General features: G+C 37.8%; 1 long non-coding RNA gene across 2 annotated transcripts; it reads left to right on the top strand.

The window, feature by feature from the left end:
• The first annotated feature begins 216 nt into the window (after positions 1-216).
• Positions 217-11682, top strand: LOC102497457 (uncharacterized). 2 transcript variants are annotated; one of them, XR_335779.1, is made up of 4 exons: positions 217-253; positions 1166-1416; positions 3874-4002; positions 11454-11682. It is a non-coding gene; the product is annotated as an uncharacterized LOC102497457 (long non-coding RNA). The 2 variants fall into 2 exon arrangements; XR_335780.1 differs by lacking the exon at positions 3874-4002.
• Positions 11683-12222: the final 540 nt, after the last annotated feature.

Here is a 12222-nt window from a genome sequence, read left to right on the forward strand (position 1 = left end):
CCAGGGCCTTTTAAAGGGCCCCTGACCAATTGGCACGTTGGTCACGAGCACGGAAGCCAGTCCTCGAAAGAGGATAGGTTGCATGCGGTGTTCCCGTGCTCTCCACCTCCCCACTGCCCTACTTCCTAAAGTTGTTTACTGCTTTGAGCGCTCAGCGGGCTTCCGTTGAGCGCCATTTTGAAATAGGCGCTGAGGGCGATGGGCGGGGGCGCTCCACAGGAAGACACGTTGCTTTCTCCATCTCTAGAACGAGGTATCCAAGAGTCATACATTTATTTCAGGATTCATGAATTCAAAACTTTTTCTAAGTTCAAAAGTTTTCTTTGAGCCAAAATCTATAAGAGGTTCAATAATGGTAGAAAAACCTATATTCTTTTCTAAGGGAAAAAAAAAGTTAATATAACCAAGATCATTGCTGGCTAAATTTGTAGTACATAAGAGACAGTACATAAGGCTAACTTATGAAGAATAAAAATCACGCCAGGCGTGTGTGCATGCGTGCCCAAGATCCTGAGAGGAGAATGGGGGAGAAGGGATTGCGGCATGGCCATTCCCCTGGGGGTGATTTCTCACTTTCTGACTCTCTGTCTCTCTCTAACTTTCTGGCGAGCGCACACACCCTAAAAATTCTGGGGAGCACCCCCACCCTAAAAAAAAAAAAAAAAAAAAAAAAAAAAAAAAAAAAAAAACCACAAAAAAAAACTCTCCAAAATAAATTCCAAAATAAATACATAAATAAAAGGATAAAAATAAAATAGGCAAAATGCTTAAAGTGCCAAAATGGTCAACACTTGTTTTCAAGAAAAAAAGCAGCTGACATTTCAGGCTTTTCATGGTTTAATATGTAAATTTAGGGAAGAATGTTTTAAGAATCCTAGTATTAAAAAAACGACTTTGGGTAGTTATGTAAACTACGCAAAAGTGGTAGTATAAAGTGACCAACTCAGGGCCATCCTTCAGAATAACTTAAAAATTCACTAATAGAAGCAGCATTTCTTCCAGAATGGGAAGCACACCGGTTTGGGGAGTCAGGCAGTTACTGAATTCAGATCCAACTGATTTCTTTGTGGCAGATGCTTGATAAGCAACATTTCTCCAGCTTTATCCAATTGACTCAACTGATACATTTATAAATTAAAAACTGCTTATTTTGTGCCATGTCTAGGTTCTTGGCCAACACAAAGGAGAAACGAGGAGCCTAAGCAGGGAGAAATAAATGTGTTGGGGGAGAGGAGGGCAGAGAGCTATAAAGCAGAACCAGACCATGTGCTGAGGCCACAGTTACCTTGACATGCATCCTGTTGAGAGGATCCCAGCAAGGGAGGCACGTGTTCTGCTCTACACTTCCATAGAACTACTTTGCCTGCTCTGCAGAAGGACAGAGGACCCAATGAGGAAGCTATGGCCAGCATCAGGGTGAGTGATAATGTTGTCAAGAAGAGTAGCATGGTGCACTGGTGAGTAGTGCTCACTGGGTATACTTTAAAGATAGGGCCTTTAGAATTTGCTATGGATTCAATAATGAGTAGTAGAGGAAAAAAAAAGAGAGAAGGTTCAGGTAGTGTCAAGATTTTTGTCCCGAGTAAGTAGGAAAATCAGGTAGTCATTAATAGGCTGTGAAAAGAATAGGTTAGGGACAAGGGAGATGAAATACCAAGGGTCAGATTAGACAGATTAAATTCAAGATGCCTTTTATAAAGGTGGTATCTCAGACATGGGATTTTTGTGAGAAAAGATTAGGAAAAAAAAGATGTCCAGAGACTAAACATAGAAGGACTCATTATTAGGAATCAAAAAAACAAGAAGAAAACAGAAAAAAATAAGAGAAATAGAAAGGGCAGCCAAAGAAAATAACAAAATGATTTCTTGAAAACCATGTAAAAGGACTGTTTCAAGAAGAGAATAATACTCTGTGTGAAGTGCTTTGGAGAGGTCAAGTCAGACAGAGACTGAGAATCAGCCACTAGATTTAGGAAAGTGAAGAACATTCAGCACTGATCTTCAAGAGTCAACCCTTGATAAGAGTGGTTTCAGTGAAGTGGTAGGTTATGGTTGATTGGGATAGCTTCAAGGGAGAAGAAAAGACATGGAATCAGCAAGTATAGAAATCCTATTCAAGGATATTTGGCATTAAAAAAGGAAAAATAGGGGGTTAGTAGCAGAAGAGGAAAGTGAAGTCAAGGGATTTTTTTTTTTTTTTTTTAAGATTGGATCATAACAGCATGCGATAGTCCCATGAAAATTATTCAATATGGAGAATCAGGGTTAGCCAAAGTGACTAGCCAAAAAATACAACAAGGTGAGGAGCAGGACGAGAGAGATGGGAAAGTGTATGCAAAGGAATGACTTTAATGATTGAGCATAGAATTTAAGCCTGGTAAAGAAGGAGGTGAAGATACGAGGTAGGGAAGGATTGCTTAGAGGACACAAGGTCACAGAATTGGAGGTGTGAGTAGGTGCATCAAAGAGGGTAATATGTAAGTATGAAATCTGAGTTTTTTTGGTCCACACAGTCTGGGAACACCAATGATAATCAAAGAATACACTTTCAAATAGAGTGGTATATGACATTTGAGAAAACAGGTGCCCCTTGAGAGGACTGCAAAGGAAAGCATCAGAGAAGAGCCAAGTTTCCATTAAAAGAGGAAGATAAGAGAAAAAATCCCAGCAGAATTTGAGGATATTGGAGACTCTTCAGAGGGTGATTGTGAAAGGGGTTCTGAAGATGGAGTTATATAGGAGATGGCATCAGGGAAGCTGTTACCCAAAGTCATGTGGGCATTAGGGGTAAGCAATGACCTCAAGGGGCTGGAAATCATTAAATGTAAATCAACTGTAATGCAATAAGTCCATATTGTCCCCAGACAAATACTGGTGCTGGGAGAACATGGAAGGTGAGGAACATTACCAGGAGCAGGTCATGTTATAAGACCTGATTCCAGAAGGGTGGATTTACCCACAATAGGCAATGGAAATACTAATTATAAACCTACTTCTAGTTACTGTCTGCCCAAAAGCAATGAACATCAGTTATTAAGACTTACTGTAAAAATAAAATTTGCATGTATCATGTGAACTATCATTTGTTCACACTAGCTTTGCCATCAATTAGTTTAGATGTATCTCTTTTCTAAAAAAGAATATACCATTTACTACATAATACTTTGTTTCTATCTTTTGCATTTATGAATTTAGATTTTTCATATAGCTGTCAGCCTTATCTATTTGATTGAGTATAAGCAATTTCTAAAAGTGAAGCACGAATGACATTCAGGAAAAACATTCATGCCACTTTCCCAAACACATGCAGTTTCTTTGATGTCCTCCTCACATCTCATGTCCTGTGCTCCTCTCTTGCTTCTGGCCTTCCTGGTGTCCTATGTGTGTATCTTGCCTGCTCTGGTCTGTGGATTCTTACAGTTCCCTGAGCTCCAAGGCCAGCTGTCCCTTCAGTCTCCTCAATTCCCCAAACATTTGCTTCTCAATAGAGTGATCTGAGTTAGGAATTAGGAGAAAATGAATCACATTACAGTAATGAGCTTTAAGCAATGATTGATTCAAAGGTGAAAATAGATACACTTATGGAGAGAAGAAAAGAGAGCTTATTAACTCAAATATACTTCTATTAGATAAAAATACCTATGTCTTTTAAATCAGAAGGCGGTGAGGAAGAATCTCATTTACTCTTAATTCCTATTTTAATTATTCACTTCCATACTTCCATCATGACATATATACACACACTCCAAATTAGGAGGTATGATTTGGGGTACGTGTGTATACACATCATTCTGTTTCTAAAATGCTGTTTCCTGTACTAGAATGCTTGTCTGCTGTTAGCTTCCTTAGCTTGTCTTTTTCTCTTTTTCACAGCTGCTTTTTATTAGGAGGAAGAACACTTTTACTTTTTTTTTTTTGGAAGAAAGTAAGAAAGTGCCATCAAACATTTGGCCGTATTAATCTCCCATCTGTAAAACACTCTTTACTTGGATTATCAGCAGGGTATGTGTCCTCTCTGAATTTGTTTTCTGGGGAATGGGAATTTATTCAAGTAAATTAATTTGCAAACAGATACAGCCATTGCTGGATGAATGGATTTTATCTTGGCACTTTGAGGTGTAGCTCTGCGGGTATCTGGGCTATTGGCACACACTGAAGTCCTTAGATTGTCTGCCAGACCCATTCTATAATGCCGTAAGAAAATGTATGTGACAATTTTGCAGCTTGGAACACAGCTCAACCATCTAGCTTCCAGCTCTACTATTTGAGTATTTAAATAAATTCTATAAACTTTTCTTCTTAGACAATTTTCATGAATACGGCCATTTGATTGCCTTTCTTATGTTGCCTTGTTAATATAATACTTTCACCATTTCCATTCCTTGCTCCAAATACTCTTAGGGTTATACCACATGAAAATAAAACTAAGGGTCTGCCCCATAGCCCAATGGTTAAGGCAACCAAATCCCACTTTACTAACGACACAGTCTCAGTACCAGACCAGGCTGGTGTGTGTGTGTGCATGTACAAAATCCTGAAAGGAGGATGAGATGGAGAAGAGATTGCGTGTGAACATTCCCCATGGGGGGTGCTCTGTCCTCTCTCTCTTTCTCTTTTTATGTCACTGGTTAGTGTTCATAACCTCTACCAAAACAAAACAGAACAACAACAAATAAGCAAAGAAAGAAAATAAAGGAAAGAAAGAAAACAAAACCTCTTGAGGTACAGCAATATACAATAATCTATTTAGATTTGGCTATTTGGAAATTCTTCAAACCAGAGAAATTCAGAAAATACTCTGCTATCATATCCTGTTGCTCTGAAAGCAATAAAGTAAAATGTCAGTAGATAGACTTGCTACAGGCAAGTCATCTGTCTAAATGAATGGTAAGGTAGACCCTTGGTTTGTCAGTAATACATAAGTAAATAAATAAACATAAGGTCTAGTGCCCATGATTTGTTTTGTTTGATTGTTTTTAATTGCATTATTAGTGCTTAATGGAAAAACAAAATTCAATCAAAGGGACCAGAGATGCTAGTAATGAACATATCTTCATCAATCTGTACAGAGAACTTTGATAGAAAATAAGTGTCCAAGAAAGCCTTCTACCATGACAGTGTGAAAATGATCTTTCACAAAATTTCCCATGCTATCAATAATACTATTGATTCCTTGAGAAGCAACTGTCCTAAGACACTCAGAGATGGGACCACATTGATCATGCTTAGTCCAAATAGAGATGCAATAAAATAGACTCAGCAAGAATAGTCCTCAGTTTCTATACAAAGGCTGAAAATAAGGAATGTGGTGCCTGTTTCAGGAAACAGATTTTGCAAGCATCACTTTGACATGTTTGGCCTTGAATAGTTAGCCATTCTGGGTTTCATTTTCACCACCTGTAAAAGGAGGTCAGAAACAAATGAGCTTGATGTTTTAATTTTGTGATTCAGAGCTCCTCTAGAATATTTAAGTTTTACTTTAACCTCTTATGAGGTGTTTTCTTAAAATCCTAAATTTAAATTTAATTTTATTTTCCCAAAGTAAATGTACACATATCTCAGTGGAATACCTAAAGTCTCCAGGGAGTATATTTTACCAAAAGAATGCTCTTTCAGTGGATTTTCAAGTTTGGGAAGAAGCCATCTTTGTGCAAAGACAAAGAAGATTCCTGGAGAGGAAGAAATAGGCAAACACTCCTGAGTAATTAGGGTAAGTGAGAGAGCAGGGAAGGCACACACCACACAGAAAGACCCACCCAGAGCAGAAGGCAAATCTGCTTTTCCCATTAGCTTAAAAACCTTTTAGAGATTTTCAGGCAGGAGGGAAAAGAATTGTGGGGAAAGGAAATGGTTTTTCCTGGTTTTCCATCTGCTGGACTCCTGTTCATGGGCAAGAAAAATCACTTAGAGGAAAATGTTAAATTCTCAGTAGAAGTATAATAATACTGATTCTGCCCCTACCCTTTCGTTATGTGACATTTCCCTGTATTCTTCAAGAATATGTGTGCTCTTGCCTCTTTTCATAGCTTATAAAAAAACATCAGGGGAAGAAAAAAAAAAAAAAAAAAAAACTCAGGGAACTGGTTGCCACTTTGCCCCTTACAATCCAGATGAGGTCTCAGGTGCACATAAAATAATTGAGTGATAGCAGTAACCACTCACTATACTCTTCTTACTGGTGGATTCTAACATATTTCAAATGGCCCTCCTTGGGGGGAAAGAAGATGAAGGAGGGTGTAAATCAATATGACCAGCAACTTTTTAATAGTCAGAGTTCCTGCAATACTTAATGTTGCCATCCTCATGAGGGATCAGCTATTCAGATCCTTTTTAAAGGAAAAAGAATTCCTCTCCACAAAATGAATTGGTTAGTCAATAACCAGATAATTTGACTGTATTTACCTTGATCCTATTATAGCCCAACCCCAACTGAGGGTTATTCCCAGCATTCTAAATTAGTATTCAGTAGTTACTAGTTTATTAAATTTTTTACTTATTTCTTCAGTGAGAGAGAGAGAAACAGAGATACAGAGACAGGCACTCCCAACATGGCCTCTACACGGCAATCCACTTGCAGCCTCAGCCAGCCACATCACAGTCACGCACTCGTGTGTCTGGCATGCAGAGGGAGGACCCAAGATGTGAACCAGGGACCTTCCATGAGGGTCCAACACCACAGAACATTACATTACCACTGTGCTACTCACTGGCCTTGGTTATTAAATTTTCAAAATATAAGATAATATCTTTTGTTTTTCTGTAAGCAGAAAGTATGGGAGATACATTATGTGTTAATCTAACAACTTCTATTTCATTTTTAAGATCTTCACTTGTGTTTTCTTGTCTTAATTCTTAAAAGTATTTGTAAAGCGATTGTAAAATCTGACTGCATAATGTGTACACATCTAGAAAGAAATAAACCTCGATAAGATATTACAGGTATTTTATCTGGTTTCCCTCACTTTGAGCCCAAAATATTTTTTTAATTGTCAGAGGGCACATGCACTTGCCAGAAAGAGACAGAGACAGAGAAAATGAGAAGGAGAAAGCACTCACACACACACAGTGGATTTGGTCACATCAGAATCCATTCTCTTTCATCTCTTGGGATCTGGAGCATGCATGTACTTGCACCTGGCATGTTCTTCGAGCCTCCAGGGCCAGGATTTGAACCATAGTTGACCATGTGGACTCCACCTCCCCTGACTGCCAGGCCTCAGAGCAACCCAAGCACAAAAACTTGACTCAAATGGGCAGGTAAGCTCAATACTTTTGCTCTCCAAAATAGTAGCTATTCACCACATAAAATTATTTTTATTTGAGCTAAGAAAAAAATAGATATAAATTTAAAAATAATTCCTCTGTTCCCCTAACTGCATTTCAATTATTTAGTAGTTGCATGTGTGGTTAGTGGCTATCAAACTGCATAGCATAGATATTGAACATGTTCGGTTTCTGCAATGATCTATACAATTTGCATTTCTATATATAATGATGCCTAGAGAAGTTTTTTAAGCCAAGTCTTCTAGAAAGTCATAAAATATTTTAGAGGAACTGTATTCTATGCAGTATAGTCCAAATACAGCTCATATTAGATGTAGTCATTGTTTTGAAGACTTTACACAGTAATATTATTTACTACCTTTCATAAGTTGAATTGGTTTTGACATGTCTGAGGGCTAGTAAGCATTTACTTAGCTTTTCCTGCCAGCCAACAATTCACGTGTAACAAGGTTGCCATTGGGCTCTACAGTGTTTTCAGAACTCATCAAGATATTCTACTAATTTTTATTCCAATATTTTCTTTAAAATAATGGGAAAATTAAATGGCACTACTCAACTGAATATATGCAAGTATTATAATTGTGATTCAGGTAGGACAAAGGAGAAGTTAGATGTACCCAAAGTGGTAAATCTTTAGCTCAAATGGAATATATTGTCAAGGACAGGATGATGTAACCAGGTATGCCCAAATAGAAAGTATTTAGCTTCAATTGGATAGTACATAATTCAAGATAGGCCAAGCTCAATGACATAACACAATAAAGATTTATCTTGGATCCTAACAGTAACACTATGACCCAACTCCTCCCCTCTTATGACACCACTGCTGTCAATATTCTTCATGACAGGTTACATACGAAAAGCTAGAGAATCTCTTGGCCTACTCATCTTCGAAGCTCATTCCGTCACTATAACTCAACCCTGAAGCCACCTTATTATGTACAAGAAAACCTGGAAGTGCAGTTTGTCTCATTGCCTGTGTAGAGGAAGTATGTTCACGGTACACAATTCATGTTGTTTTTGCCATGGTGTGCTCATACAGAAAACTCCCAGACATTTTCATATCATTGCATTTCTTACCTTTATCTCTGTCCTAAAAGGAGACAATCAATTTAGTTATTGCATCCAGCTTAGACTTCAGAATATCAACCCGTAAGTAATAACCTCCATATGTTCTAGAAGCACCTCTCTTAGTTAACAATGGAAGGTTTTGGTACAGGACATATTCTCCCAGGGTAAAATATTGGAGTAAAGACAGAATATAGCCAACCAAGAGAATATAATATGAGCATGATCAGTCACTGCTTATATCCCCCTGGTAGGATTTATGAGTCTCTACTCCTCACTAACCAGGGGACTAAGGAGGATCTTTGAATAGGTCCTTATTCTGCTTTCTATAAGGAACATTCTGATCCATTGATTTGGGAGGCTCTTGTCTCATATTCTGGGAGTCTCATCCTTATTTTTTTAATCCTCTTTGGTTACATTTAAAGTCAGAGTGAAAAATGTGCTCGACCTGGGGGCTATTTGGAGCCTTTGAAGTCTATCTCATGTTTGTGTGAAGCTGGAAGCCCAGTGGTCATTTTAAATGTTGAACAAGGGCCTTATTATTATAAACTCATGAGTTCTTCAACAATATAATTATCTAAATAAGTTACTAGGCCTTTAATCCATTTGTCTACAACCAATTCCATATTCTAGTAACTATCATCAAAATTCTCTTCTAAAAAAATGCAAGCAAGAAAGAAAAAGAAAGAAATTCTCTCTAAATACAGTTCTCAATGTAATGGTCAATTAACCAGAGATTATATGAAACAATGAGATACAATAACATCCTTCATCTGATCTTTTCTTTGAGTCACTGGATTCAGCTGAGGTTTGCTGAATCCTAGTTATTGAAAGCCTTACTTAAAATCTCTAGAAATAGTATGCTTAAAATTTTAAGGCCTTGAATCTCTGAATGCCCTCTATCCTTTCATCTCTGCTTGTAAACCAGATCATTATTTCCTGGGCTCATCCTTTTATCACAATATTTGCCAGTCTGACTAATGAATCCAAGTGTAGACTACTACAGTTCTGTGTTTTAACCTGTTGTCTTAGAACTACAAGTTGAAAAGGTGCAAAGTCTACCTTCCAAGATATAGATGATAGTATTTTTAAATATCTTGCATAATATGGGCCATTATCTTTTTAGCCTTTCTTATTGGCTTTTTTACTGCTTACCATCCAACTACTAAGTAAATGGCAAATATTTCAGATGCTTGTAATAGTAGTTACACCAGATATCAAGTAAGTTATCAGTCAAGGTTTAATAAAATTCAAGGAAACATTTCTAGGAATCTTATGTAGAAAGATTTAATGTAACACTTGGAATCTGGACATGAAAATCAGGAGATCACTTGCAGTCGTGCCTTCAGTTACATAGGAAATTGCCACCACCTGAGAGCATATTCTTGACAGTCCCGAGCTGGAACCTAGCCCCAGGATGACTTGCCTGTGGGACATCCATCCTTTCCTTTAGTACCTTTATCAAAGATTGCAGATGGATCATCATCTTTTCCTTTCAGTCAATCAAAGACTTTTACTGCTGTGGCTCTGCCTTATTACCCCCCCAATGTTTTTTTTTTTTTTTGAGAGATTTTCACTGTAGGGCGCGTGCGCTCGCCAGACAGACAGAGAGAGACATAGAGACAGAAAGCGAGAAATCACCCCCCAGGGGGGATGGTCACGCCGCAATCCCTTCTCCTCCATTCTCCTCTTGGGATCTTGGGCACGCACGCACACGCGCCCGGCGTGAGTTTTAAGCCACCGAGTCCGGGACGTGAACCGCGGTTGACTACGTGGGAGTCCAGCGACATAGCCATTACGCTAACTGCTGGTTCCCACCCCCCCAATGTTGATAAGAACACTGAATATGAAATATACCTTCTTAACCGAATTGTTAAGTGTATGATGCAGTATTGTTGACTCGAGGTACAATGTTCTCTAGCAGACTTCTAGAACTTAACATCCACTGATTAGTTAACACTACATTTTCCCTTCCACCAACATCTGGCAACTGCCATTCCGTGATTTGATTCTATTAATTTGACTACTTTAAATAGCTCATATTAGTAGAATTATGAAATAGTTATCTTTCTGTGACTTGCTAAATTCACTGAGCATAATGTCCTTGAATTTCATTCATGTTGTTGCATATTGCAGAATTTCCTTTTTTTATAAAGCTGGATAATATTCCACTGTATGTATTGTATTGTCTGTGGGACAATAAAAGCACAGGGCCTTGGTTCAGAAAGCATTGAGTAAGTTGGTTAAAAAAAAAAATTCTTGCTGATGCCTACTTAAGTTCTTTCCCACCTTGGCTATTGTGAATAGTGCTACAATGAACATAGGAGGGCAGATATCACTGAGATCCTGGTTTTGATTCTTTCAGATAAAAACCCAAATGTATTTAGATAGGAGTACAGCTCAATCATTTAATGAGATTTCTCTCTCTCTCACTCTCTCTGTGATTTTCTCAGTTCTATTTACTTTATACACTCAATATTTGTCTTAAATGGGGCTTTTCCTTGCTCTAACAAATGACCCCAGCCTCATTCAAGCAGGACAATGGTATGGTCCCTAGTGCGATTGTCATAGGACACATTACTAATGGTCAATACTATATGCACTATGATGTCAGCTGTGGAGAGAAAATGTCACTTTCTTGATCATACAAAGAAATTGTGAGTGCAACAGAATGAATGATTTTTCTTAAATACAGTATAATTTTTAGCAGATCGAGACTGGAATTCAAAGCAATAGACTATGTCTGGCAAGAGTAGCACTTTCTAGGGGTGAGGGACTCACAGAATACAAAAAGAATTGGTAACTAGTCCTTCTCTACTTAGCCTCTCATGCTTTTTACAGAGAATTCAGTGAGAATAAAATCTAACAGGAGTCTGTTAGATTTTTTTTTAATGCCAGACAGTAGTATCCCACCAAGGAATTATGTACAATCTTTGCCTGTCCATATCCTGGTAAGGTAACAAAATAAACCAGTTTTTATTCTGCTGGCTTCACCATACAGGGGCTTTAGATGCTGTGGTTAAAATTCAATTGTATTTCAATCACGAGTTTTCTTTTGCCATCTCTTACTATACAAAGCTATAGCTCTTTCTTTATGCCAGGCAGAAGAAAAGAAGCATCATAGTCATTTCATAGGCAGCCAGACTTTTACTAAGGAAATAAAAGACATGGAACGAACAATGAAACATCTCTGAGAGACCCTTAATGATAGTTGACAACCTTCCAGAAGACAGAAGAGACATTATCCAGCAGAACTGAAAAACCAGCAAAAAGGCACGCTGCTTTGTTCCAATAACTATTCAAGACTCACAGAAATAAATCAGAGTTAATGCGCGATTGTTGTTTCTGGTTACTAGGTTTTTGGGTTTGTTTGTTTGTTTGTTTGTTTTTCACCAGAAGTAAATATGAAGAAAGGCTTTTGTTATTACATTTATTTATTTTTTCTCTTAAAAATGCCCGACTAATCCTCCCTCTTCAAAATGCAACACATTTTTAAAGTGGAAATAAGGAAAAGAAGGAAACTATGTAAGGGATTCCCAAGAATGAAAGGCTCAGTAGAAATGAATGAGCTCTTCCTTTTTGCCCTATTCTAAAACATGAGAGCAGACAATGAAATCAGTAGGTGGTAAATTTCGATCTAATAGTAAATAATGCTTCATTAGCTGGTATATATGATTCTCTACAGCAAGAGGTCATGAGATGTGTACAGTGGCTAGGATTTTTAAAGGACTGGATCATTCTGTTTCCATTAATAACCTCTCAGTTTGACATACAAAGATAATGAGACAGGTAACTTGATCATTTGCATTAGAAAACAACCCCGTAGTGCAACTAGCAGATGGAGTAATGGTTACATTGCTGGACTACCAC

Source organism: Tupaia chinensis, unplaced genomic scaffold (assembly GCF_000334495.1).
Source record: "Tupaia chinensis unplaced genomic scaffold, TupChi_1.0 Scaffold000532_1, whole genome shotgun sequence".
Classification (NCBI taxonomy): domain Eukaryota; kingdom Metazoa; phylum Chordata; class Mammalia; order Scandentia; family Tupaiidae; genus Tupaia; species Tupaia belangeri.